The 27,834-nt window shown below is 36.4% G+C and overlaps 1 protein-coding gene across 3 annotated transcripts in view; it reads right to left on the bottom strand.

Moving 5' to 3' along the window:
• SUPT3H (SPT3 homolog, SAGA and STAGA complex component) overlaps positions 1-27,834 on the bottom strand; it is a 254,882-nt gene that overhangs the window by 177,879 nt on the left and 49,169 nt on the right. The gene's annotated exons all lie outside the window — the stretch shown is intronic.

Genomic DNA, 27,834 nt, shown 5'->3' with positions numbered 1-27,834 from the left:
AAATTTTCATTCAAATATTGAGAACATGGACCACTTATGACAAACAACAAATCCCTCACAGCATTCTATCATGTATGGAAGGACTGAAGGCCCCTAGTTTACATAAATATCAATTCTGCATCTTCATTTGTGGTTTTCACCTGATACAACACAGCATCTTAATCAGTGATGTGGTAAAGATATAGCAACCATTATTTCTTCAATGGTTTTCCCCATTAGAAAGAATCAGGGTTATGGATTCCAGTTGGCAGAGAATTTGGGACATGCTTTGCCAAACCAGTCTGTCTTTGCAATGTAAGAACTCTGCTGCTTTAGAAGAATTTGCTGTGGCCACGGATGGTGATTTCTTGTCAATAGATGCTGAGCAGAGAAAAACAACCAAGCACTACCAAAACTGAATAGGAACTTGGAAAACCGCTACCACCACCTCTGGGACTGAAAGAGTAAAACGGTCAGGGGCAGATTTATCTGCACAAATAGTTCAGTATTAAATACAAGGTATTAAGTATTACCAGAATAAAAAGTAGTTTTCTGAAGTCAGAAAGTGGGAGAGATGACAAGTCAGATACAAGAAGGGCAGTATTGTTTCTTTAAAAAAAAAATCCCATTCCCATCATTATTCTTGGTACCTGTTTCTGGCAAAAGTTCAGTCTGGAGAACTAGAATAAATCCTCACTGTTTGCATGCTATGAGATAATAAGAACAAGTGCATTTCACTGTTTGGTACAACGCTTTAATTTAACGTGCCAGATTTGGCAGAACTACGTGAAACATGATTCCAGTAACTGACTGCTTGAAGATAATTCACAAAATCCTTTGAGAGAGGAAAGCCACATATTGAGCTTATCAACAGTGTGACTGATCCCATAAATAGCCTTAGCAAAGGCCTGATGTCTGAGTAAGTCAGTCAGATGGAGTTATCAGTGCTAAGGAATTGCTCCAGCTTTGCAGGGTATCATCTCCACAAAATAAAAGAAGCAATTAGTGCCAGCTCGTCCTTCACTGAACAAGGATATAAATCACAGTTACAGAGATAACCTTCACTATATTATTTCCTAATTTTTATGCTTCATTTTGCAGAACTGATGCTCTTCTAACACAGCATAAAAACCCATTTAGAATTTTTTTTTTTTCCAAAATAGCTATAAACACACATGTTAATTTCAAGGCAAAAAAACTACTGTGTGCATAAATCATGAGCAATTTTGGAATCTTTAGAACCAAGAAATTATCACCTATCCACAATTTAATGCAGCTGCATGTAAAAATGAAAGGTCATTTATTACTTCTAAAGTTTTTTTATGAATTTTTAAGCATCTTCTACTATTAAAAAAAAAAAAAAGCAAAGAATTATTGAGACTAAGAATGAATCTTATTTCCCCATTCATTAATGGAGATGCCTCAGTAATCAATTTATTCCTTTCTGTTTTAATCACCATTTCTGCTGTCCAAGAATGAAGGGTAAAAAGCTTATAAAGGTAAAAAATGTAGAAACCCATTGCTCATAGCATTCCAAAGGCCTGACACTCCTGTATTTGGCAGTTTGTTGCTCTTCCATTGTGCATTTTATGTAGCCATTCCTACTAAATTACAGAGCACTTCAAATTCTGTTTTCTTGTAGGTTTTTCTGGCCTCCACACTAAATAACCTGCTGAAAAGAAAATTCATATCATTTCACTTAAAAACAAGCATTATTCAATAGAGCAGGAGATAAATGAATTAAATTACTTACTTGAATTTTAGTAATGAAAATTAGAGCATACATAGAAGCACAGAATGGTTTGGGTTGGAAACAACCTTACAGATCATCAAGTTCCAACCTCCTGCCAAGGGCAGGAACACCTCCCACTAGACCAGGTGACTGGATGAAGTCTGTGAGAGGCCCTATTTCACTTCCTTAAAAGTAAAAATTGGAAAGTTCTGCTGAAAAAAAAAATCCAACTTGTTTCCAAAAGCTTTTGCTCTTTGCATATAAAGATTTAACCCAGTCAATTAGAAAATTGCTTCATCTCACTGTCTTCAAAGCTAAAGTAAGTGGAATTCTGTGCCACACGAGTGATTAGTATTAACTTAATTTGCTCAAAATTCAGCCAAATTCCATAAAGCCAACGAGCTGATAAGACAGCATCCTAAATTTCATTTGAGGAAGTAGATTGGCACTGAACAACTTTATAAGGCATTGGTAAAAGATTTTACTTCGTGCTTACAGTGGTACTTTCTTGTGTGCACATGAGGTTTAAGGAACAGGTTAAAAAGATACATTTTCTTATGCTAATTGCATTTTGAAAAAAAAAAAAAACACTGAGCCTTAGAGCATTACAGGTATTTGTAGGGAATTTATACAATAAGAAGGTATAACAAACATATCTTAAGTGTAAAGTATTAAGCTGTTTTTCTTGGCTTACTGCCAGCATCCTGCAATTTTTAAAAACATGACTCAAGTGCTGATGCAATTTGCACAATTTAAAATATATATAAGATGACCCACAGACCCATGGTGAGAGTCACACTGTAGAATTTCTTCACATGGTCCAAAAAGCACTGAGTAGCTCTCAGAACACTGTCATCCATAGTTGTCAGAGTATATTCCTCTGGATTTAGCCTACTCAGTGTGAGCCTGATGACCTTTTCATTGAAAAAAAAAAATAAAGTCATATCTATGTTAACAAGTAGGAAGTTATGCACTTACTCTGCTCAAAGCAGGTGGGTATGAGTCAGTCCTGGTTCAGAAAACACTCCCCATCATTAGCACAGTCAGTAGCAGGATATTACAGTCATGGAAAAGTGACATAATTTGACTGGGATTCTGCAACTCATCAGGTACTGATGCAGGACAAAGCAAAATCGATTTTTTTTTTTTTTCTTGGCCCACTCAAGTTCTGGTTGCTTAATTTATCACACACCAAACAGACCAGCTAGGTTTTCTAGACTGTCTTACAGAAATAACAGATAAAACCCATCAGCTCTTCCAACCATTCCCTCTATCCAAAGGTCATGGAATTTTTATAACTCTTACAAGCCATGCTGAATAAGCAGGAAGAGGAGACCTACAGAATTAAAGGGCTTGCTGCAAGCTACTCCTCAAATTTTAGAGAGGTTCAAACAGCAGCTGGGTAAATTCACTGAAGAAACATTCACTGACAGCTACTAAAAACAAAGACAGTTCTAGCTCATAGCCTGAACTATGCATAGCGAGAGGTTAGGAAAGCATCCTGTGGAAGTATCCCTATATTTTCCCCTTTTCTAATATTCCTTCCTTGAGGTCCATTGTTAGCCAGTAGTACAGATGATAATAGTTTAAATGAAGCTTTGGTCTGATCCCAGTACAAAGTTTAATAGTCTTAGTGTAGATGCCTCAGGAATAAAGCTTTAAATTTCTAATCCTACCTTTTAAGATAGGATTAAAAATCTGTCATTAAGGTATAATTTTTTTCTCATAAGGTATAAGCTAGTTGACTTTCCAAAAGCCTAACAAGCTAGTTAGGCTTTCCCAAAATTGTGTAATTGGTCACTACTGTTTTATGGTATTTAGTGGTATTTCTAAACAGGAATAACTTAGTTTAGTGTACTTAAGCTCATGTCTCGTAATTTAGTCTCTCCCTTGTACTTATCATCTTTTAAAAACTAATTATGAAAGCACTGAAGCCAAGTCTTAAAGCCAATTTGCATGCATTTTCCAATTTTGTGGAATATGTACTTTCATTAATACAGATAAAGTTTAGAGTTCAGATTTGAAGTTCATTGTCCCAAGATATCTTTAAGTCTCCCAGTTTACACTGGTCTGATACTCAAATAATGCAAGGCAACTGTCTAAGATTCTCAAATGTCCCAAAAACACTGAGTTTTGAACTACTGCATGACCAAACAAATTGTTTAAATGAGAGCACAAAACCAGAGACTTCTCTTCCAGAATTTTAACTTTATATTTATTGCTTTAGGTAGATACTTTACTGAGCATTTGAAGAATCTAATACACTATACAAAAAAAAAAGTTAAAATTGTTTTGGAAGCTGACGCAAAAGTAATCAAACCTCATAAATCAGCATCAAAAGCCGTTTTGTACTGTAAACCAATTTGTTAAAATGCTTCCAAATTCTCCATTTGCAATGCACTACTGAATCTTCTATTTATTAAATAAACTCAACTGCAATGAGCATCTCATGAATTTGAGTCAAAGGCATTGCTCAATTTTAAAGCATGCTGTAGTGTTAAAAAACAAAAGCCAGCAGATCCCAGAAAGTGACCTGTGAGGATTACAGGTGCATCTGCCAGCTCAAAATTCCAAATCTAGGATCCTTATGCATATGAGCTTCTTTCCCATATAGATGGTGAGAAAGAGGAAAAAATACTCCTTGAAGGGCAGGTATCAAGAGGATTGGGCCAGAATCTTCTCAGTGGTGCCACCAACATGAAAAGGGGCAACAAGGACAAAGTGCGATACAGAAGTTCCATGTGAATATAAGGGAAAATGTCTTTGCAGGTAACAGCACTGGAACAGACTGCCCAGAGAGGCTGTGGAGTCTCCTCTGGAGATACTCAGAACTTGCCTGGACATGATCCTGTAGAATCTGCTCCAGGTAGAGCTTCTCCAGAGTTCCCTTCCAACCCCAGCTATGCTGTGAAGTCTACAAAACACATGCCAGCACATCACAACACCGGGGTCAGGACACCCACTCACTGAATTCATGTGTAGCTGACTGCCAGGAAAGGACTGTGGTGTGATGCCAATTGCTGGAAAAGGTACTGAAGTGATGCCTTTCCTTCAGTGCATGATCCTGTGTGTCAGCCTGTGGGCAAAGAAGTGACAGCACTGAAACACCCTGCAAATGCCCCAGAGGCAGATCCCCAGCTGGCAGGAATAAGCAAGATAAAGGTGGCTGAAGGAGCATCACATTGAGGGTGTGACACTCTGCAGGTCTGAAAGCTGCTACAGAGTCAAACAAGGAATTAATTCCAATGCCAGCAGTTCAGACTATTTACCCTGCAGTTCTGGAAAAACAGTTTAAACTCACTTCTTCATACTAAATACAAAAATCCTTCCATATATTAGAAAAACTGTTAAAAAAGGACAGGTTAGTGCTCCATTGTATCAATATAGGGTTTAAAAGTGAGAGATGGAAAAATAAAACCCAATTCACATTTAGTCTAACCTAAATTGTTTCTCCTTATTCTCCATACTTGTGAAGCAGGTTATGCCAACTACAGCAGGAGCATGCTGATGTGATTGACCTTATTTTGCCTCTCCCTTGTGCTCACATGAACCTGCAAAACAGCAGTCTCTGCTCTCACGTGGCATCAACATGTCATAGAATCTTAAAATTGCTTTTAAAATAAGAAAAAAAAACGAGCCCTGAGAAACTGGCTGTTATTTCTGAGAGAACTGTTCTCTCCCAAAGTTAAATTGAATTAACCCTAGCAAAAACAACTAATGATATATATAAAGCTGATGAGAAAACACCACTAAGGGCAAAGAAAAACATTTTAAGCTTCAACTCATACTTGGGAGCTGCCACTTCAGAATACTTTCTTTCAAAGTACCATTTTTGGAGACAAATCACAAACCAAAGCTTTAGAGCTCACATATCAGTTAAATATTCATGTGTAACTGAGATTTTCACATTACTTTTAAAACACTGACTAGTATAACACCACAAAAATGAAGATTAAAAGATGGCTACTTGTTACTACATTTATTTTCACAAGACCATTACATTTAGTTCACTAGCTGAGTTCTTCCCTTCCTGATTATCTATGAAATCATTTTCCATCTCAGTTTCCTGTCCTCAAATCCTCTTCAGAAACAGTGAATTCCCTTACCAAGGGTAAACTCTGTAATAATAAGAGATATAAACATGAAACATCTTACAGAAGTTCATAAATAAAGGTCCTTCTGTTGCTCTTGGTTGAGCGACATCAGCAGGATTCACTACAAAAAGCAAATGCTTAAAAAAGAATAAAGGACTGTTTTCCAGGGGACTGAAACTATTCCAGAATTAAGCTGACTCCAAGTTATTGAAGCTATACAGTAACCAACTTACCTTTGCTATTCTCATTCTTAACCCCATTTCTCTCCCTTATCACATAATGATTTTCACATCTGATTTTCTATATAGTGCCACATTTTCTGGCAATGTTTTGAGCTTAAGTATTCTCCCCAACAGGCTGAACCTCCAAGGAAGTTTGAATGGACAACTCTAGCCATCAGAAACTTTTTTCATATAGGTTTCTGAACTGTTCATTTCAGCACTAAATTGTGCAGAGAAGTGGGAAAACACTCAATATTTTTTGAATTGATATCCCAACATCCTGAGATCAACATAACCAGGAGACCAGGCACTGCTCATTCACACTGGTATCCATCTCACCATGATCATGAGACCTACAGCAACAGGATCCATGGGTGTGTGCTGGTTTTTACCATTTATCCTGAAGAAACTAAATACAGGAAGGAAACTTTAAAATTAAATAAAAAGGGAACCAAAAAGAAAGGAAAGACAAGCATATAAATGCTTCTTATTTTTGCTCCAAAGGTTTCTCTCAATTTATGTGGTCAAGCAACAGTTTATAAAGATCCCAAGATTTTAGGCTTGTATTTGTACAGATTCATTTCCTTGGCTTCTCTATTTGAACACCTCCTCTCTATCCAGTTATTTAATAATCCTTACTTCTGTTAGAAAGGCATTTTAACTTTACTTTTATCACTAACTCTCACACATTGGGAATGCCATTTCTCTTCTGACCACAGGGAGATGTGACTACCTGCTTAGCACAGTAAGAACTGGGATTTAAAAATACAATTTACATGGAAACAGATGATGTTCCAAAACATCATTTACCCCATAATAGCAATTACCTAGGTTTAAATGGCATTCAAGTATTATTTATAAATTAAAATTATCAATAAAAAAAGTTATATGGCATATTAACAGTCAACAGCTTTCCTAACTAGTATTAATCCTACTTTCAGCTAATTCCCTACATTCACGAAGTTTCTGACTGAGAAGGAAACCTCAAAAGTTAAAGCCTTCCAGGCATGTGTTGGTGATAGAGCACAACACAGCTGGAGAAGAGGAGAACATGAAGTAAAGTTCTGTCAGAAGAATGGGTAAAAAAATTAGGTCATTTCTTAAAAAAAAAGAAAAAGCCTGAAACAATATAAAGCAATAAAACATGTTATTGTTCATCTAATCATCAGTTCTATTCAAAAGTATTTTCTTAATCAGAACTAACTTCAAATATAGCACATGCTGCTCTGTATTTACTTTTATTTACCTGAATCAGTATTTCTAGAAGGGGTGACAAAGAACTGCAAATTATTAATGTAGCCGCATAATGCTCCCTTTACATCATCATCTCTCCAGTAATGAAGACAAAATCCAGTAGTTTTCGCCTTGCAGGATTTATTATCAACGAAATTTCGTCACACCTGCACAACTATAGGAAACAAAACTGTCAATCAGAAGCATTATTTATGAGAATTTTGGCAATTTTCTGCTTTATTTTTTGTTTTACTGGTTCCACACCGAGGTACCAGACAGTGCCTGACCACAAACCAGCCAAGCAGTGCAATTATTCGGACTATTGGTAATAATCACGTCTGCATAGCTGCAGTATAAGTCTGTAATTACAAAGGCAGGATATCCCCAAGGCTTGGGAAACACCATTAGTTTTACAACATGAATTTAACAAGACAAAACTTATTTGTGATTGAAAAAAAAAATCAAGGAAAGCTTAAACCTTGCCAATTATAACTGAAACACTAAAAATATATTGGGGACAAAGAAGAGAATGTGAAGACAATGATAACAAACTGTTTTCAAGAACACAGAGGTATCCAAGGGGTACAGATATGAGGAGATGAAATGTCCAGGAGAGCTGGCTGACCGCCTTCCTCCAAGTTCAAGAATGGCCCATCTCAACAAGCAGCTAATCAAGCAAAGGAGGCAAAAAACATGTTCGGATGAGCAAGGAGCTCCTAACTTAATGCAAAAAAAACAAACAAACAAAAAAAAGGGAATCATAAGAATCATAGAATGGCTTGGGAACCTTAAGATCATCTCATTCCAACCCTCCTGCCATGGGCACTTTCCAGTAAGACCAGGCTGTCCAAAGCACAGGAGAGCTAGAAGTAGGGAGAGGCAACCCAGGAGGAAAGAGAGATGTTGCTCAATCAACAAGCCAAAGCCTAGCTGGAGCCATCTGGTCTCACAATGGGCATGGGCTGAAATACAAGAAATTTCATTTAAACATAAGGAAAATAGACCTTTTTTTAGTTTGAGGGTAGTCAACTGCTCTAAAAGGTTGCTAAGGATGCAACATGCATCCTTAGTGATATTAAAAAACACAACTGGACACAGTTCTGAGAAACTCACTGTAGCCAACCCTGCTCAGAACAGGCTGATTGAGCCAGATGACCACTAGAGATTCTTCCCAAATTCAACTTCTTTGTGACCCTACTTGCACATGACATAAAAATGGCAGGGTTTTGGTTTGTTGGTCTTTTTCCCCCCCAAATAATTATTCATCACAGTCTATATCCTATATAGTTAGCAATAATGATTATTTTGCAAAGCTCTCACTAACTTAACAAGTAGTAGTTAGGGTTATTAATTACTCTAATTTGAATCAACAAGGTCAAAAAAAAATAAAAAAAGAAAGAAACCTTTACTTACTAAGCTCTCTAAAGCACATAAATCTTTGTAAGAAAAAAACCCAGAATATAGCCCATTCAGTCTCCTACTAGGCACAGAAAGTAACATTTAAGAAAATTTAGGAAAGAAGACCAAACCAAAAAAATATTCCTGTCCCAAGAGTTGAGTGAAAGATGGCCTAGCCAATTCAAATATGTACAAAAACCATTATTTTTGTCTGCAAGTATAGCAATAACCCACCAGTCCCTAAGAAAGGCTTATTAACCCAAATAAGTGTATATACCTGCATTAAAAGTAATGGAGTAAGAGTTACACCTTTCAAATATTTAAAAGGTGTTCTGATTTTTCCTAATGCTGTAATTCCATTGATTAGCACCGATTAGCACCTATGACACAAAGAGAAAAAAAGAACAGCACATTTGGTGTTAGCTTGCCTTCTATCTAGAAAATCTAAAATAACTTTACACAGCCTTGCTCTGTTCAACAGCAGCATCCCTGAAAGTTAAAAAGTGCAGATGAACATAAAAAATGTAGAAATGTATTGCTCCCACTCCAATGACATAAATACAGAATAGCTGTCCTTTTATCTCCATCAGTTTCTCCTCTCAATAATTAAGTAATTATGCAATAATTAAGTAATATTTAAGTTGATAGAAAAACACAGTTAGTAAATTCACCAGAATGACCCAAGTTCATTACATGCCTTCCAATTCTTTAAGCTCAACTGGACCCTTTAAGAATGTTGGCATTGCTACATGTTGTTATATGCAGGAAAATACTTTCATACCCGAGAAAAAAAATACATTATCAAAAACATGCATTCCATCTTATCTAAGTTGAAAAAACAGCAATTGTTAGAGGATTGTGAGTTTAAAAACAAAATAAAAAAAAAAAAATTAAAAAATCAAAAAATAAAAAAAAAAAAAAAATCCCAAGAAAAATAACAACACCACAGAACATTTCAGCAAATATCCATAACTTTCTCCAGGCTAACTGCTATAGCAGGTCTGTGTGATATCATTTCAAGTAGTGGAAATAAAAAATTTATGTGTGATCATCTGTTTTTCACCAAGTGCATGTTTGAATTTGGTGCATTTTTTTTTAAAACAAGAAATTGGCAATTGTTATCAGCAAATTTGTTAGTAAGAAACACCACACAAAGTTAAGGCATGGAAAATGAGTTCATTTCTGTTTTTTCTTCCAGCAAACAGTATTTAAAAGATCCTGAAAGGAAGATCCTTAAAAAAACCAAAGACATAGAATTCAATGGAAAATACAATGAAGTTAAGAAACTAAACTATCTTTAGCAATGTGCATTTAGTTCCTGATATGAACACCCTCCGGCCAAGTTTGCAACTTCTGCCTGGAGCTCAGTGTGCGTTAAAAGAGATGGCAAGTCATTGAACACACTGAGGGTGTCTAAGCTGTGCGTGGCCATACAAACACCATTCCCTGTCCAGAGCTCTTGGAAAGCCCAGCTCCTGCTCAGGTCTCACCACAAGACACATGGATCCACCAAAGGTGTAACAGACCACTCCCAGGACATGGATACAAACCAAACACAGCCAATCCTCCCTACAGCCACTCTAAGTTTATCTGAGCCTGTACTATGCTACAGACTTGCAGGTAAATTCACATGGAGAATTTAAAACACTATTAAGTAGTGCTTCAAACCCAAAATTTTCCTGAAACCCTCATGTTTCAGTCCTATACATTGCATTTATACCTAACACTATTTATAAAACCAGATCAAAAACATTTTTAAAGGAAACCAACTTCCATAAAACAGATTTTACAAGAATTTCTTTCTTGCAAAATTACATGTGTAATGTACAAAAATCCTGCAAAAGAACAAATTGGTCTTAACAGACTCATTTTTGTTATATTATTAAAACCACTACATTGATACATGAGTAGTTTCTGTCCATAGACTGACGTTCTTCTGGGCACTATAAAGTGAACACAAAACTGCTGAAGAAAAATCACTTGTTATGATCTTTTTTTTTCATATTAATTAGCCTAATTTCTATTGAGAAGTTTAAACCACCTCAGAAATCTTAGATTATTCAGAAAGAAATTTATTTGATTAGATGAGTTTTAAGTATCTTCTGTATTGCTGAAAGTTGAGCACACATATCAGCAATATTGGTAGTTATCTATGCTACTGAGTTTAGGTTTTTAAGCACTGAAGAGTTTTGATTTGACAGATGCGAAAGGGACTCCTAAGACACCAAGCTCTACCTGACTACTATTTCCCAGCACTGAAATAGAAGCACAAAATCCTTTATCACTTAAATCCTAACTAAAATGTTCAGGATAAAAGCAGTATAAACACAAGAAGCTATTAAATGGTGGGGGAAGAGTGACCCTTAAAGCCACAGATTTAAGTTTCAGGATGCTATGCTGAATGAAAAGCAACAATTTACATGAACACAAATACACTCCTAAGTATTTCAATACTGATTCAGAAAATACTGAAGCAATTCACAGCTCCAAGTAGGCAATTTTGTCCTCTCTCTCCTTTATCTTCTCAGTCTGAGATGTGAAAGTGACTGTGAAAAATACTGCAGTTAAATCACATAAACAAACCAAACCAATTATAGGTTTTCTTCAAATCCAAGAAAAGTTATTTTTCCTGAAGTTTATGTATTCAATTTTTAACTTCTTTTACTATGACTGCAAACTCCATCACATAGCAGACCAGCAGAAATGCTGCTGCTGCGGCTATGGTACAATGGCTTTTTATGGAACTGGGTACGGCCCAATTCCATAAAAACGTAGAAATAGTGGTTTAGTAGACATAAAGCCCTTCTTATTAAGATGGAAATAGCCAAACACGGTAGGCGTCTTGCAAAACTCTGTCCTAAACTCCAGAATGTGAAAATTTCTCCCATGGGAATTTTCAAAATTTAGGCATAAGGACAAAGAAATACTTTTCAATTAAAAAAAAAAAATCCCACTATAATTATCCCAATGGAAAAAAAAAAATAAAACCTCAGAGCAGATTTGAGAATACAAAGGACTTTAAATAACACTGCAAATAAGGTGCTGATCCACACCTTTTAAATACTTGTGAATATGAACTCTACCCATTAAAAACTTGAAGAAAATAAAACCAAGATTTCAAAGCAGATTTTCAGAGGGCCTTAGGGTCAATATTGAGTTTTTATGGGGCCACCAGGCTCTGCCTCTGCATGTATGTGTGTGGCACGGAGGCGGGTAATAGAGAGGAATCTGTGGAACTAAATGGATTTCAGGTATCTTTAAATACTTATTTATGATCTCCAACTTCTAAGAAGTTGGGACTGTTGATGTAGACAGGAGAAAAATGCTGGCTTCAGAGATGGAGTGGGATGGAGCTGTGATCAAAAGCTCTTCAGGATAAATATAAATATTTAATACTGCCTTCCTGAAATTAGCAGCAACTACCACCATAAACTTTCCAAAAGTGTTAGGGCAACAGTTAACCCAAAAAGTTTCACCTATGAATACAGAAAACCAAATAGAAAAACATTAACATCAAGTAGTAGTACCATTTTGGGACAAAACACAAAGATACATTTGCTTTACAGGGAAAAGCTCACTCCTTTTCCTCAGCCTGGTGATCCCAAAATATCAAAGATTAAAATGTATTTCTTGGTATAGCAGATAAATCTCAGCAGTTTATACGGTTCTTTCTATAAGTGATTTTTTTTCTCTCAAAATTCTGCATTTGAAATCCACTGCATGGGCCCATAGATCTGCCTACTCTAAAATCACCTGTCAGTCCAAAGGTATAGATACCACACATACAAACTTTGCCATTTTTTAGTATGGATTTTATATAGCTAACATTTTGGCAAAGAAATAATTTGTAGTTGTGATTATTTGATTTATGAGAAAAAAAAAGTCTAAAGGAAACCTAAAGATGGAATTGGATGCCTCTTGCTTTATTCTGCTGAGACCTAAGAATTTCTTCTTTACAGGTTCTTCTCCTTCCCTCAAGTTCATTTTTCCCTAATCAGTGTGTTACAAAGCCAGTGGTCAGCAACTGGCCTCCAAGGGTTTGGCTTCAATTAACCTGCTCCTCACACATGCTGCAGAAAGAATGCAAATTGAGTACAAACATAATCATGTGTCTTTCCACTGTTTCACTCAGAGCTAAATGACTTAGAATCATCAGAAAATCAAAAAAGAACATGTCCAGCAAGCTTGCTTCCATCTTCAAATACAACAAAGACAACAATACTGTGTACAGACTATCTCAGAGCTCCATGGAAAACAAAGACTAGGTAGACCTTGGAAAATTGTGGGGCCAAAGCCATTGTCCAGATAACATTCAAGGGAACCAGATCATTCTCCAGGTGAATAAACACTTCAAAACATTCATCAGGCACAGAGAAGAATTGAAGTCTCCAGATTAGAAGAAATAAAATTATATACAGTGTGAACAAAGATGGATGAACTTCCCTTTTTCTTGCTCTGTCCCTTACTTCTAAAATATCATGTAATCATTCCAAAAAGTCTTAGAGGCACTTTTCATCATGTCTTCCATTCCTGTCTGTAACTGTCATTCAGTAGCTCATTTCTTTGCAATACATAAGAAGTTATTCTACTTATTCACCTGAGATGTTATCTGAGTTTTATTCAAATCAAGTCATAATAGACATTTTGATCATCTGATCCTAGCACCAAAAGGTGTCCCCATTAATTGACCCATAATACCATTAATGGGCCAGTTTCTTGTCAAGTGTAAGGTCATTCACTGGCAAACATCCTAAGCAACAGATGGGCAACTCTGAAACTTTAAATCATAACCAAAGAAAAAGCAAATTTCTATCCATGTATCCAATTTAATTCCCTCCAAATCCCTTCATAATCAATCCTTACAGACTGAAAGATTATTACAGCAGTAAAGAATCCCTATCATAAAACAGTCCTGGTGTCTGCTCAACCTCAGAATGCTACAACTCACATCAAAATCTGCCAGGTAAAGGCAAATTAACAATGTTAACAAACACTGAGCTGCATCAAGCAGCATCTCGGAATAAAAATTCAAATGAAGGGAGAAATTTACAATATTCATTGAGGAACTGTGTTTCCAGTGCAGTATCTGGGGATGAAACTGCTTTCTCCTACCATAATCCACATTGCTCTGAAAGGAGATAAACAGCAACTTCATGGCCAAGTTGATCTAAACAAATTTCTATAGAGTTGTCATCAGTGAAAAATTAAAATGTAACTCATGGGTTACTCCAAATGGATTTCACTTCACAAACAGTTCTGTTTCCAGTCTGATGGTACTTGGCTAAGACAGCTATCACCAGCAAGGGGTATGTTTCAGGGAACACACTGCTGCTCTCTGGATCAGATGATTACCTCCTTCCCCAAACTCCTCTGAGTTCTCAATCGAAGGTGTCAGAATAAAACAAGGCCAGTAGTGCTAATACACAGCATCTACTTATAAAGCCAAAAATTAGCCAAACTAGAAAACAAGTTATGAGAACTATTTTGGGCATTACAGAGGAATTTCAAAGTTAGGCCAAAAAAAGTGATGTTCAGAAAATACTGGAGGAGATGATGCCTGAAGATTAGGTTGCTCAGGAAGCATCAGAAAAGAGCAATTCCCTAGAGCAAGGCAAAGAAAGTCATTCTTAGAGTCCTTTTTTACACTTCAGGAGATTTATCTCTACCACACTGTCTCACAGCAAGAGGCCACCCCAAATGTCTTCTCTGAGAGCTTGGTTTGCTCCTTGCTTTTGCTCCAACATCCCATTAACATTAATAGTCCTCACATGCCTTTAGACAGAAATGTGAGCACATGTAACTGGAAGTGTCAGTTTGAAATTCATTTCCATATTCATCTATAGACACAACCTTTCATCATGTCAAGAACAAAATATTTTAAAGAGCTAGAAACAAAGGTAATCACTTATAGAAAACAATGTCTTACCCTGTTCAAATGCAGTGTCAGAAAGCATCCTCACACTTGTACAAAATAAAAATGGAATAATTAAATTTAGTCTGTACACTGCCGGAAGCATACTTTCTGATCACAAAGAAACACATTTCCATTAAAAAAAAAAATACAGATTTGTTGACCTTCTCCAGCAACAAAAAATCTAAAAATTAAATCTTTTCCTAACAGAAAGCCTGATATTAAGGCAGGTGGCCAGGATAACTTATGGTATTAGTGAATGCAGCTGTGATTTTTATGGAAATTAAAAGGAGTTGACTACAGACTTAACAGTGAATTTCACAGATACTTTAATCACACTCTTTTTTTCTGTTGCATTCCATTGCTGGGCCCTGGTTTAAAGTATGTGATGATCCCTAAGAAGAAACATTACTTAGATTTAACTACATAAAATAGATCCAGAGAATGTAAACAAAGTTCCCTTTATAGTAACCACAGTTTGATTCTATTAAGCCCAGAAGCAATACATATGGGCATACATCTGAATAATTTACTTTGTCTTTGGAATTCCTGCACCACCTTGACCCCGAGGACCTCTCATGCAGTTCTACTTCTGAGACAACTTAGCCTAGCTAAAAGAAGAAAAGGCATTTTCCCCAATATCTTTGTTCACATCAGAGTTTTGAGGAACGCTGAAACTGAGACCTCATCACATTCTGGTCTGGTTTTGCTGAGAAATGAGGCAAAATGAGTAATGGCTATTCTTGGAACTTCCTTCTCCACCTCTTCTTTTTCACCTTCTATTCCTTTGACATTCAATCCACCTCTTCCTTTCCATCCAGCCTTCCTTTCTATTCTTCCATCGGCCTCTGCTGTCCTATAACCTCATGCTCACCCTATTCCATCTACACACATCTATGCATCTGTTTCAACCTTTGCCAAGGGTTGAAAGCTGGGAGACTAGAATACCTGAAGATGTAGTAGGTTGATCCCAGCTGGCAGCTAAACATTCACACAGCTGCTCACTGCCTGACCTTCCCCCATGTCCACACTGCCTTCACAATGGGATGTTTCTGTTCCTGCATCATCCTGGACAAGAAAGTAATTTAAAACAATGCAGATTATCTAGAAAAGAGGAGGGCATTAAAACGAAACCAGCTGGATATAGATCTCCAAGTGGAGCCACACATTTCAGAGAAAAATACACATCATACCTGCAAATCAGGTAACACTGAACAGAAGTTAAGATTTAGCACAGATAATTCAGTTTATCAGGAGTGCCCTCTACCATAGAAAGTCAAAAATGTTTGTGGTCATCAGCTGTAAGAGTGGAAAGTTATTTCACCTCTCTACGCCCCATACATGCAGTGGATATAAAAATAATTGTCCCAGCCCCAGGATCCATCTTGAACAGTTAGGACAAGTAAGTTAGTGACTGAAAATAAAGCAAAAGACGGAGAATCCAACTTTTCCAGCTTTGCAAAAAACATCAAGAGATGACTCAATATTCTAATGAAAATACTTTTCATAAACAATGGCACCTCAATGAAAAGGTGTGGCAAGTTCTGCTTTCTGTGGAGAAATAAGAGATGATACAGACTGGTAATGGGAGGAGTAGGAGGGCACTATACAAGCAACAGTCAATATGACTAGTCACTGTACTGGAAACCCAGTATTTGCAAACAGGAAACAGACTGCATAAAAATCATTAGAAAATTAGTAACCAATGTAGTACTATCTCTATTATTACATTATACATTTGGTGGTTTTGGGATACAGAAAAATCTCAAGAAACAGCAATTTCTACAAATTATTTTCCTTTAAAGCCTAAAATTGAAAGGTGTTTTCATATAAATCTAAGCAAGCAACATCATAAATAGTTTCAGTGTGAAGCAAAACAATGACCAAATTTAGTAAGAAAACATGTTAGCAATATACACATAAATAAAAGTTTCTGAGGTTCCCTCCCTCCCTCTCCCCATCACCCCCCCCCACTTATTAGAAACTGTATCAGACTCAAACTAAAAGGATTCAGAGAGACCTTAAAGTATCTTCCAGTACCTAAAGGGGGCTTGTAAGACCACTGGGGAGCAACTTCTTACAAGGGCACGGAGTGAAGCTGAAGAAAGATTTCAATTATATATTCGGAAGAAATTCCTTAACTGTGAGGGTGGTGAGACAATGGGGTAAGTCTATGCAGTGGGTTGAGAAGTTTTGTCTGTCCTATACCTGTGTTCAAGGCCAGGTTGGATGGGGCTTGGAGCAACCTGGTCTAGTGGAAGGTGTCCCTGTCCATGGCAAGAGGTTGGAACTTGATGGTCTTTAAGGTCCCTTCCAACCCAAACCATTCTATCATTCAAGGATTCTAGATTTAGCAAGAATTAAATGTAACAAATTAAGCTACCTAAAAAACCCAACAGCTTCTATTCTTCAGAAAGTAGTTATTCTCATTCATCTAATTCTCAATATCTGTAATCCTGATTTTTCAAATATTAGTGTCCATGTTTAGAAAACTAAATGGACTCGGTCTCATTTGCAGAAGTGCTGAGCATTTGCAATCAGCCATGAGACACGTTACATTGCCAAAGCTCCACACCTATGGAAATCTTACCACATTTCTGTGGAGATCCAAATACGGATTTACCTCTTGAATTTCAGGCACCCACAACTGAAAAAATGGAGCTTTCATTTATAATTATATTATTATATATTAATTTTTTATTGCTTTGATACTGTAATTGTAGTTATTACCTCAGCATCTCTCCTGCACTACACTTTCTTAGGATAATAACTGGTTTAAATGTCAGTGGACCAAATTGTTTTCATTCATTCCAATATTCCTTTCACATGTTAATACTTTTTAAATTAAATCATTCCCCTTAAGCTGACATCACAGATTTAACAGTTACTTCCTGATTAGAAAGGAGAGGAAGATTAATAAGTCAGACTTTTCAGATATGTATGAGAAATATTTTCAAAGTATACTTCTTGAGCACCAAAATCCCAACAGTTAAATAATTATAAACCATCGAGTTCTTTACACAGAAGTTTTATCATATAATTATGATGCTGATAATTTAGAACTATCCAAAATGTCTCCAGCATTTTTAAACAGCTAAGCACAGTTATTTTTAAAATCAAACATATGTGCTTTTTTTCTGTTTATGTCTTCGGAAAGAACATTCTGTATAATGAAAAACATGACCAAATTTTTCACAGTACATCACTATAAAACCCTATAATTGACTTTTTGGGTTGGTTTACTCTATATCTATTTTTGTCCATGTAGAAAACAGCAGTGATGTGGTGAAAAGACCAAAATGTAAGTCCCATTGCAGGATAAGGCTCCATCCTGATTAGTGAAGTATCATGTTTTTCCTGGGAAACATGCCCATTTTGTACAAGGGAATTCAGTCCACATGAACCTCCTCTTTAGAGGAGGAAAAAAAAATGAAAGAAAGAAAACCATCCTTTTAAGTAGCAGACTGAAGTGATTGCTCTCCGCTTTGGTTGAGCAGGACTCACAGAGCCTTTCCATTAAACAGAAGGCAGCTCTGCTGATTAGAGCTGTCCCAATATGAATTTTCTGCTTTTAAACAATATTATTCAAAGTTTAAGAGCTCAGATTGGCTTATATTTTTATTTTACTTCAACCTGAAATGACAAAATGTTTAACATCACCTACTTTCTTCTCAGAAGAAATAAACTTTCTAAAATTAACACAAGTGATAATATCAATTGCTACTGAGGACAATAATGCAATTTCAATGAAAATCAACTTGAAGGAGTAACTCAGAAAAAGTAAGTATCTGCACTAAAATAATTTCTCATCTTAACTATAATCTACCCACAAAAATTAATTTAGATTGTGCATTGTATTTTATAAACTATTCTCGTTCTTCTTGGAATGGCCTTTAATTTTTATTATCATAAGATTACTTTCATGCCCCAATCATAGAGTACAAAGAAACTGTGCAGACACATTTCCAAAGGAGTTCACAAGCCAAAGAAAAAAAAATAATCTAAAATAATCAACTTCTTTCAGAGTTAATTAAAATAAATTACAAGACAGTAAACTTTGACTTAAAAGTTTGAAGAAAATACTGTTATCTTGCAAATTTTTTAGCAGCAAGATATGCCATAATTGCTCTGAGGTAAATCTTTGAGAAATTGAGGATGACATCTAAATCACAAGCTTGGTAAAGGGGGAACATAGCATCTACAGGCAGAAAGAGAAGAGAAGCTTACGAGGAAAGGTAAGCTATTCCCTTAGCTCAGAACTCAGTTAAACTGAAGCTGCAGTCACTAAAATCATCATTAACCTTAGATTCTCCAAAGACATCAAAAAACTAAGGGTCTGATCACAAAGTCAGAAGTTCCGATAAACTAAAAAAGTTCTGTAAACCAGGTATAGTTTCTCTCCTGGGGAAAGAGTCTCTTCAATGGGCCACTCTTACATTTGTAAGACCTCAGGAGATATTCCTTCCCCAGCCAAGCCTCACTGAATTGCTTCCACAAGCAACAATACTCATTTACAAAAATTACTCCAGGATCTGCTTCAGAGATGAAACATGATAAATGTCTTAAGGCCTTAGGATTGACTGATGAATTATTTTCATTTCTTTGGGGTTTTTTTAATTACCAAAGGAAAAAGAAAGATGACACAGATTACCCTAACAAAATTTAAAATTCTTAGCTGTATTTATTTAAGAAGCTTTAATGGTACAAACATGGTATGGAAATGGAACAGAGGAATAAATTCAATTTTAACTAAACTATAAGAAAAGTGGTCGTATCCTAAGAAAAAAAAATAAGTCAGCACATTTAAAAGGAAGAAAAATACATGCATATCTGAGATTAAGGTCCAGCTATACTTCTTAGAATAGACACTTTCAAGTTCATAACACTATTTTGCACCATTCACACAAAAGAGTGGAAAAACTACTTCAGAGATAAACACCATGTGATAAGTACAGCCACACACATTTATGGCAAAAAGCCTGATGGTAACATCCAAGTACTAAACTGCACTTCCTGGCCCTGCTCTCCCTCAGTTTCAGTGTGAAACACAGACACTGTGGTAATGTTTCTGGGTGGGAGTGAAATACCTGTATCTGAGTCAGCCTCTGCTTCCTTCCAGGGCAGTGGAGAGAAATGTGTTATGATTCATCTGACTGATTTTAGACCCTTCTTTTCAAGGGAATCACTACCTTAAATTGCTTGTTTCTCGCTGCTGGCTATAGAAAGAAGGTTATGCTTACTCGCTCAGGTGCATATGCTGACAAGCAGAAATGTGAAGTTAATGAAATGAATCCCTCTTACAACTATTCAGCCATAAGTGAACAGGAAGAGGAGATTCATGCCTGGTTAACACCAGAAATAAAATGTACTTAAGAGTTACAACAGAAGTTTCTGCCATCACTGAGAGATTTAGCACCGAGAAGGGACACAGGCTTTAACAAGACCCATCCTCTGGTCCAGTGAATACTGTAATGAGAACCAACAAGGTTCAGACATCCACTGTCCTGGAACTGAAGGCAGTGAGCAGCCCTCAGCAACAGACCCAAAAGGTTTTGGAACTAGAACTGCCCCAGTGTTTTTAAAACTCTATCCAACTTTATGAGGTTAAAACATTCTGAGTAACAGAATGGTTCAGAGGCAAAACACACTAAATGTTCCTCTTCATCCAGTGGAAAGACAGCACTCAGTTTTGCTCTTGCAAAGGAGACATTTCTGTTGGAATTCACAGCAAAAACCATTGATCTGTGGGTATTCTCAAACACTGAACACAGCACAGGCATTAAAAGCAAATCTCTCCTTTTCGATATCAATGTGAATCAACTGTGTGGTGAATAAAATACAAAATCATTCAATCAACATGAGATGGAAGGGCCATAAGTTGAAGAATTACAGAACTATTCCCTCTGTCACTGCAGAATCATTTGGTGATAGCATCAAACTCATAAGATACAGCTGTATGTCCTGGCCCTGATGGAAAGCAGAAAGACTTCACAGAGTTGAATAAAAGAATCCCTAAATTCCTGTTATATAAAACTTAGGAAATATGTTTGTATGTCAGAAACTTAAATCACTGACTGATGGTCAGGAGGGGTTTTTCCCGTCATATGAGATGGCAATTGCACAGCTGCCCCCTCGCACAGTTCTTACAGTTTCTTCCTAAGTAACCAGTTCTGGTCTTGCTATAGGCAAAATAGTGAAATACATGAACAAGAGACTCAATATGGCTTTGCTATAACATGACAAATTCCTCCCAATTAAACACTTTGCTTACATTTTAACAAAGTTATTTACTTGCTACTTCTAGGGAGAAAAACCCCAAACACACATTTGCATGACGCTTATTTGGAACTACTAATGATGCTCCACATATGCCCATATTATGCTAATTCTCTGGCTCAACCCATACTCCAGGCTTTTCCAGCAATCAGCAGGCACATCTGGATGAAATGGTTTCAGTTTTACATTCTTTCAAAATATTCACACTGCTACAACAATTAAGCAAATGAAAAATGTAACAACTTCTGGCAAAATCAAAAATAATTTGCTGTTTAAGAGAGGATTATATTTGCTAGTAGTTCATATACTACAGTAACATCAGACACTGAGAAAGCCCATAAAGTCTAGGCATCGAAATAAGTGTCATTTTCCTTTTCACCAAGAAAGAATTAACAACTTCATTTCAAACCTCCTCCTCCACCACCTTCACAGATAAGCATGCATGTAGACTGAGTAGGCAAGTGATCATACAACAAATTTCACCCTACTATCCAGCCCTGGAGCCCTTATTAAAATATAAAAGTACATTTCTGCTGATCTGAATTTTCCATGTCACTTGGTGAAAAAAAAACCCTAAAAAAAAAAATCAATGGACTATCTTCACAACTTCTTTGGGGATGGGGTCATTCATAGGTAGGATGAGGAGGAGGAGGAAGAGCTCAAGTACCTCATTAGCAACTGACAAGTATGATGCTTTTACATAATCACCTGGTGATGCAGAAATCTGTCAGACTACAAAACTGCTTCTTTTTAATGGATGAGAAAGAGGAAGGGGAAGTTAGAAACTTTTACCTAGTAACACTAGAAATAATTAAGATTCAGGGAAAACAGGTCTGCTTTTTATGCAATCATTAAAGAACCACTGACAATATGTGTGGTCCTTCTGCAACCCCCAAACATAGCACCAACGTTTTTGAAGTGAGTTCTGAATATGTTTTAGAAAAGATTAGATACATTTGCACTGATCAATCTTACAAAAGAAGTTCAACTAGATTTATTAGTTTACTGTGTTGAAATGTCTGACAAAGCAAATACTAAGTGTTTGAATAGTGTCATCATAAATCTGTGACGATATGAGAATAAATCAGTCCAGGTGGCAATGTGAGAATTTTTTGTGTTTCTACTCCATAAAGAGATGTATAAAGTCCACCCTCAGGCATATATAAAAATGTGTGGTTGAAATCTAAGATGATAAATGCTGGATGCAAAACCAAAAGAAAAGAAAAATTTCAAATTAGGTGCTTAAAAACAGATACATTATGATTTCAGTACATTTTGTCTGTCCAGCATGTTAAGACATTACAAACTATCATCTATAATGTTATGTTTTGAAATGCTACTGGAGTTTTCTCATTATTAAGCACACCTTAAGGCTTAAATTTCTTTCATATCCAAGGATGACATGGAACCAAATTTAGGCCCAAAGAAATCATCAAAGCACACTTTTAGGAAAAAAAAAAGTAGGATATACTAAATATACAAAATTATCTTCCCAAAAGTCAATCATTTTTGAATAATTAATAGAATTTTAATAGCCTTAATACCATAGGTATTGACACATTTTTCAGTGGGGCTATATCCTTCAGAAAAAGGACTGGAAGAGGTTACCCCGAGAAGCTGTGTCTGCCCCATCACTGGAAGTGCCCAAGGCCAAACTGGACAGGGCTTGGAGCAACCCAGTCTAGTGAAAAGTATCCCTGCCCACGGCAGTGGTTGGAACAAGATGCTCTCTAAGGTCCCTTATAACCCAAACCATTCCATGATTCTGTAAGATTACGGTTCAGATTATTTAAAACCAGCATTTTCCAGACTTTTAGAAGTAGTAATTTGTCACATATGAATCTTCGGGTTTAGAACACATAGAGGATAGCTACACTGAGGACAGTCATTCAGCTTTTATTAGGCCAATTCTTCCAGGAAGACCAGGCAAAATCATTAAAAGATCAACAACTGGAGCACAAAATATGACCAAAGAAACAGGCTTAAAAATGTTAACAAAGCAAAGACCAGTTGAAATGGGAAATTCAGAACAACTCAGAGTGATCAACCTGATAAAATCAAACTGGGAAACACTTTACTGTTTTTAAAATTCACAATGAAATATTAATGTGCAGATGATCAATAAATTACAAAGCTGGTGAATATTACTGAGGTTAAATACTTTTGAAAATACTTCCACAGAAGCATAGCCCACTTACCTTTACAGGCATAAGCAATTAAAGTTTTTAAGTTCCTGTATCCTGATTTGACAACACTTCCTCATTTACACACTTAGATCAAATCTTTGAAGATTTGGTGACTTTCCCCATGGTAAAACCCTGGTACACAGTATGTAGCACTATAATCTCAGTGCTGTTATCAATTCATCTATACACAAACCCTTTAGAACAGGGATCTGCACAGAGATCAAGTTCTCCCCATAAAGGCCAGTACTGAATGCTCAGGGAAAACCCCTCCTTGGTTTTCTCTCCAACAGACCTAAATGTTGCCTGAGGTTATGACTAGACAACTGTGTTTTATAGCTATAGATAAACTTCACCTCCATGATCTTCTCTTAATCCTTGTCAAACTATAGTAATTTTTGGCTTCTTTAGTGCCTTGTTGATGAATTCAACACTTTAATTATGCACTGTTAAAAAACTACTTCCTTGTATTCATTTTAAGCCTGCCATCTGATAATTTAATTAGGTGCCCCTACTTTTTATTATGAAAAAGGGAAATAATTGTTTCCATTCGCTTTTGCTGCATTGCTCATAATTCCAGATTTCTATCACATTCCCCTCCCAGTTGTGTCTTTCCAGGCTTTTAGGCACCCTGCCAGTTTAGTTTCTCCTCCTTGTACAGAATTAATTCAGTTCTAGAATATTGTTTTTAATAACTGGATGAACACAACTGCAGAACTATTAGTAACACTGTTACGCTCAGATACTCTCAATTTCTCTAAAATCCAATCGATTTTCAGCAACTACTAAGTCTCTCTTTCAGAGCTCTCCATGAATCTTTTTCCATGACAATAAACAGCACAGAGTTCACGTGGGTTTATCAGAAATGGATTTCACCTGTTTTGTCACCAGCTCAATTCTGTGCAATCTTTGGGTGACTCCACACAATCACCATTTCACTCTCTAAATAACTTTGCCGTTACCTTTCTGGCTTCTCCAGGATGGAGAAGTGAGGATTTCTTGGGGCTGTCCTGTACAGGGCCAGCAGTTGGACTTGATGATCCTTGTGGGTCCCATTCAACTCAGGAGATTTCATGATTCTGTGAAGATCCTTGGTAGACCTTGCAAGTGAATTTGCTCTAGTGTAAAAATTAAATATTTCTACCCTTACATTTCTCATCTGCTATTTGTCTGGTGTCTTACAAAAGGGATCTCTCCTTTATATCCCACTACATATTGTAAAGTTACTGTGGCTACTAAATAGCCACTTAGTAATTTAACAGAAGATTAAAACTAACAAATTCCCTGACAGTGTTGCAATTATTTCTTAGCAGTAAGACAGAACCTAAAAATACAGCACTCCGCAGTTTGACAAGGATGTTCAACAGTAATTACAAACAATTTTGTGTTGAAACAATGTCCTGTATTGACACTTAATTGACAATCACTGATTTAGACATTCACTCATTCTTCCAAGAAATCTTATTTTTAGTCAATAGCTGTGGTCATTAATAAGTCCTTATTTGTGCTAGATGAAGAACAAGCAGTAATAAACCACACTGAATGCTGTTTGAATAAATTAAGTGGCAATACTTGAAAATAATAAACATTTTTGCTCTTTGCATGTTTTTTTAATTTAAAGTATACAGAAAGGAGCCACATATCAGGGACAGAGCATACTGAAAAAAGGGGTGATCAACTCTCTCACATGACAGCTGAATTTTGTGTTTAGTCATAAAAGCTCTAAATTGAAGTTACATAAACAGAAAACTAATGCCACTGGCAAACAGCCCTGGTCTGTAATGTTCTATTTGGGATTCACTGGTTAAAGCAGAGGAGACGCTGATCTCTGACAAAGAACGATATGGGAGATGACATCAACTTCTTTTCGGCAAATGAGCTCAGCGTGCCAGCAAACTGACAAATTAGCTTCTAAAAACCACTAACAGTAGCTTACAAAGTCACAGCTGTTATCCTGCTTTGAAAAACAAAATGTTGATCTCGGTTGAAATGTCTAGTTTTACACAAGATTTCTAAGTGCCCGATTTTTTTTTCTTAACAAAGAAATGAGTTATACTGAGAGAGGCACAAGGGACAGGCAGCGCCTGTACCCTGATGACTCCATGGTGATGTTTAATCAACAAGGTTAAGCAGAACACTTGCTTATGTTCTGCACCTTCCTTAAATTTGAAAAATCCCCTAGAGACACAGATACAGTAGCAACATAAATCCGCAAATATAACAGTACCATAGCCACTAGCAATTTCTTCAGCTAACTCAAGCATTTCCCAGGATATGATTGATAGAGGGAAGAAATGTATCAGAAAACTTATAAGAGATTCCATTAAGGGGTTGAAATCAACTAAAAGACGCTAATACTCTACAAAACAAATGCTCCTCAATGCTGATTGTGGACAAAATTAAAAAAAAAAAGTATTACTTTGCTTTTCACCTATTTGAATAGCATAAATCTTCACTTTCATGGCAAAGTATCAGTCAGCCTTCTCCGTTCCTCAGAGGAACAGGGAATTAAAAATTCTATCAAATGCAGCAGAGGTAAACTCAGTTAATCTTGGTACTCCTGTAATCCTCATCAGTAGCATCTGAACAGCCCTCAGAAATAAATTTGTTGATGTTTAAGAAAAAAACAAAACTTCTTTACAGATGACCAACTGAAAGAACAATTTACCTCAAGGCCTGAAAGTTCAAACAGGAGTCTAATCTCATCTCTCAAGCACCAGATCACAGCCTTTTATCACTAAAACAGTCTCTGCTTTTTTACAGCTCTTATTTTCATAACATTGCAATAACTTTAGCATAATCATTCGTGATTTATGGTAAATGAAGGAAATAATCAAGCCAGGACAAAAGTGTGCCAAGTTCAATTGACTACCCAAAGCCAACAAAAAACACCAAACCACTGGTCAGAGCTTGGATTGAAATTTCTCTGATTCTAAGTTTAGACAACTAATAAAGGCCTTTATTTATTAATGCTACATAAGGCCTGTTCCTATCAACACAGGGTTTTTGGGTTTTTTTGGTTTTTTTTTTTTGTTTGTTTGTTTGTTTGTTTTTTCTTTTTATCTTTACCTAAAATGGAGCTAGAGTGTAACAATGACTTAAGTAAGATTGTGCGCATGTGAAGAGCTGAACAAAACCATGTATTTTCAACAGGAACTTACCCAACAACTACATAGTCAATGTGTCAGGAGTTAAGGCCACATAAAGACTTTGGTACTCAGGTGCAGGAGACTTGTAGCCTCAATCAACCATTTCCAGTATTGTGATGACATCTGGTCTCCACTGGAATCTATAAAAGGTTGTACAGGCTCTTGATCATAATCATGGACATGCTGAGTTCCAAACTGCTGATTTTATGTTTGGAAAACACAAGCAATGAAGCTCATCTATGTACAAGAAAACAGAAACACCAGGTAGACCAGAACACCCCATTTAGCTGTGCCCCCTTTCAGAGGTGATCAGTAACTATCCACTCCTTGTTTAAGCCATGGTATTGGATTTTAGCAGTTCACACAACCATCATAGACAAAATCAACTGGTTAAACTTACAAAGATGTAGACATAAAGCTAAGCATTTTCACAACAAGTACCTCTAGCTGTGTGCTGTAGAATGACTGAGAAGTTTGGGGTTATATTTGTCTTTTACTTCCTTTAATTTTATTCTCTGTATAGCCCAACCAAGCCATATATCTGACACAGAGAGCAACATATTTCTCCCCAGAGTACGGTGAAGAGAAGACCATAATTAACATTTGTTAAGTATTCTCATAGTGTGATATGAGCCAGCAGAGCACATGAAAGTTAGTAATTCTTCATACTAGAGTTTGAATACTGTGCAGGAAAGATGGCAAACAGCCATCTGTTGGATGAGCAATCAGTAACGAAAAAATCTCTGAGTAACCAACTCTGAAGTGAGCAGCATTCCTTCCATGCAAAGAGTCGGGAGTTCTAGAGATGACAAAAAAAAAAAAAAAAAGCAATCAATTAACACCATTATAATGCACTAAATACAGCTGGGCTGTAAGGACAGCCACTGGAAACCCTAATTTGAGATCTTCAGTGCTAACTTCTTCAACTTATTCTTTGTCCAGAGTTTAGCTAAGCTTACTGTTTTAGCATTTTATTTAACAAATACAAGGAAAAACAGGTAAACAAAAGAAAACAAAACAAAGAAAGAAAAGACCCAAACCCACTCTATCAGCTGGGAATAGTTCTATTTGCAAGTTCTTCAGAATCTACCACTAAACAATTAGGCAATTTTACAGAAAATCTTTATTATTTTCACTGTGTCTGTCACATGTCCAATCTAGGAATAGTTACTGATGAGAGCAGAACAGAAAAGCACTCAAAAAGTAACTGTTCTGTAAAATTCATGAATTCTAAAAAAACTGGGCATACTCATGTCTGGCTCTTTAAGTTTATTTCAGTTATTCAAAAGGAAAAATAAAGCCTGAATTACTGTAGCTCCTATGCACAGATAAAACAGATATTTTCTACCCACATCAGAACATGAGAAGATTGAATTGCATTCAGTTATGAATTGGATTTGTTCTTCAATTAAAAGAGAAGAAAAATAAATCATGCTGAAGCTAAATGACAAACCAAAGGCTATTCCATTGTAATTTTGTCCAAAAGACAACTAAATTTGTTATTTCTTCAGCTCTTTGATCATTATGTTTAGCTTGTAAAGATGCCACTTACTACTGCAAATACTCCATTTCTGAACAGACTGGTATAATTTTTCCCAAAGCTGAAATATAAACATTCAGCTGCAAAGCTGCTTCAAACTCACACTGGGCACAACTGG

The sequence above is a fragment of the Vidua chalybeata genome, chromosome 3, assembly GCF_026979565.1.
Source record: "Vidua chalybeata isolate OUT-0048 chromosome 3, bVidCha1 merged haplotype, whole genome shotgun sequence".
Taxonomy (NCBI): Eukaryota; Metazoa; Chordata; class Aves; order Passeriformes; family Viduidae; genus Vidua; species Vidua chalybeata.
The sequence above is the reverse complement of the archived record's forward strand: the minus strand, read 5'-3'. Positions and strand labels throughout refer to the sequence as shown.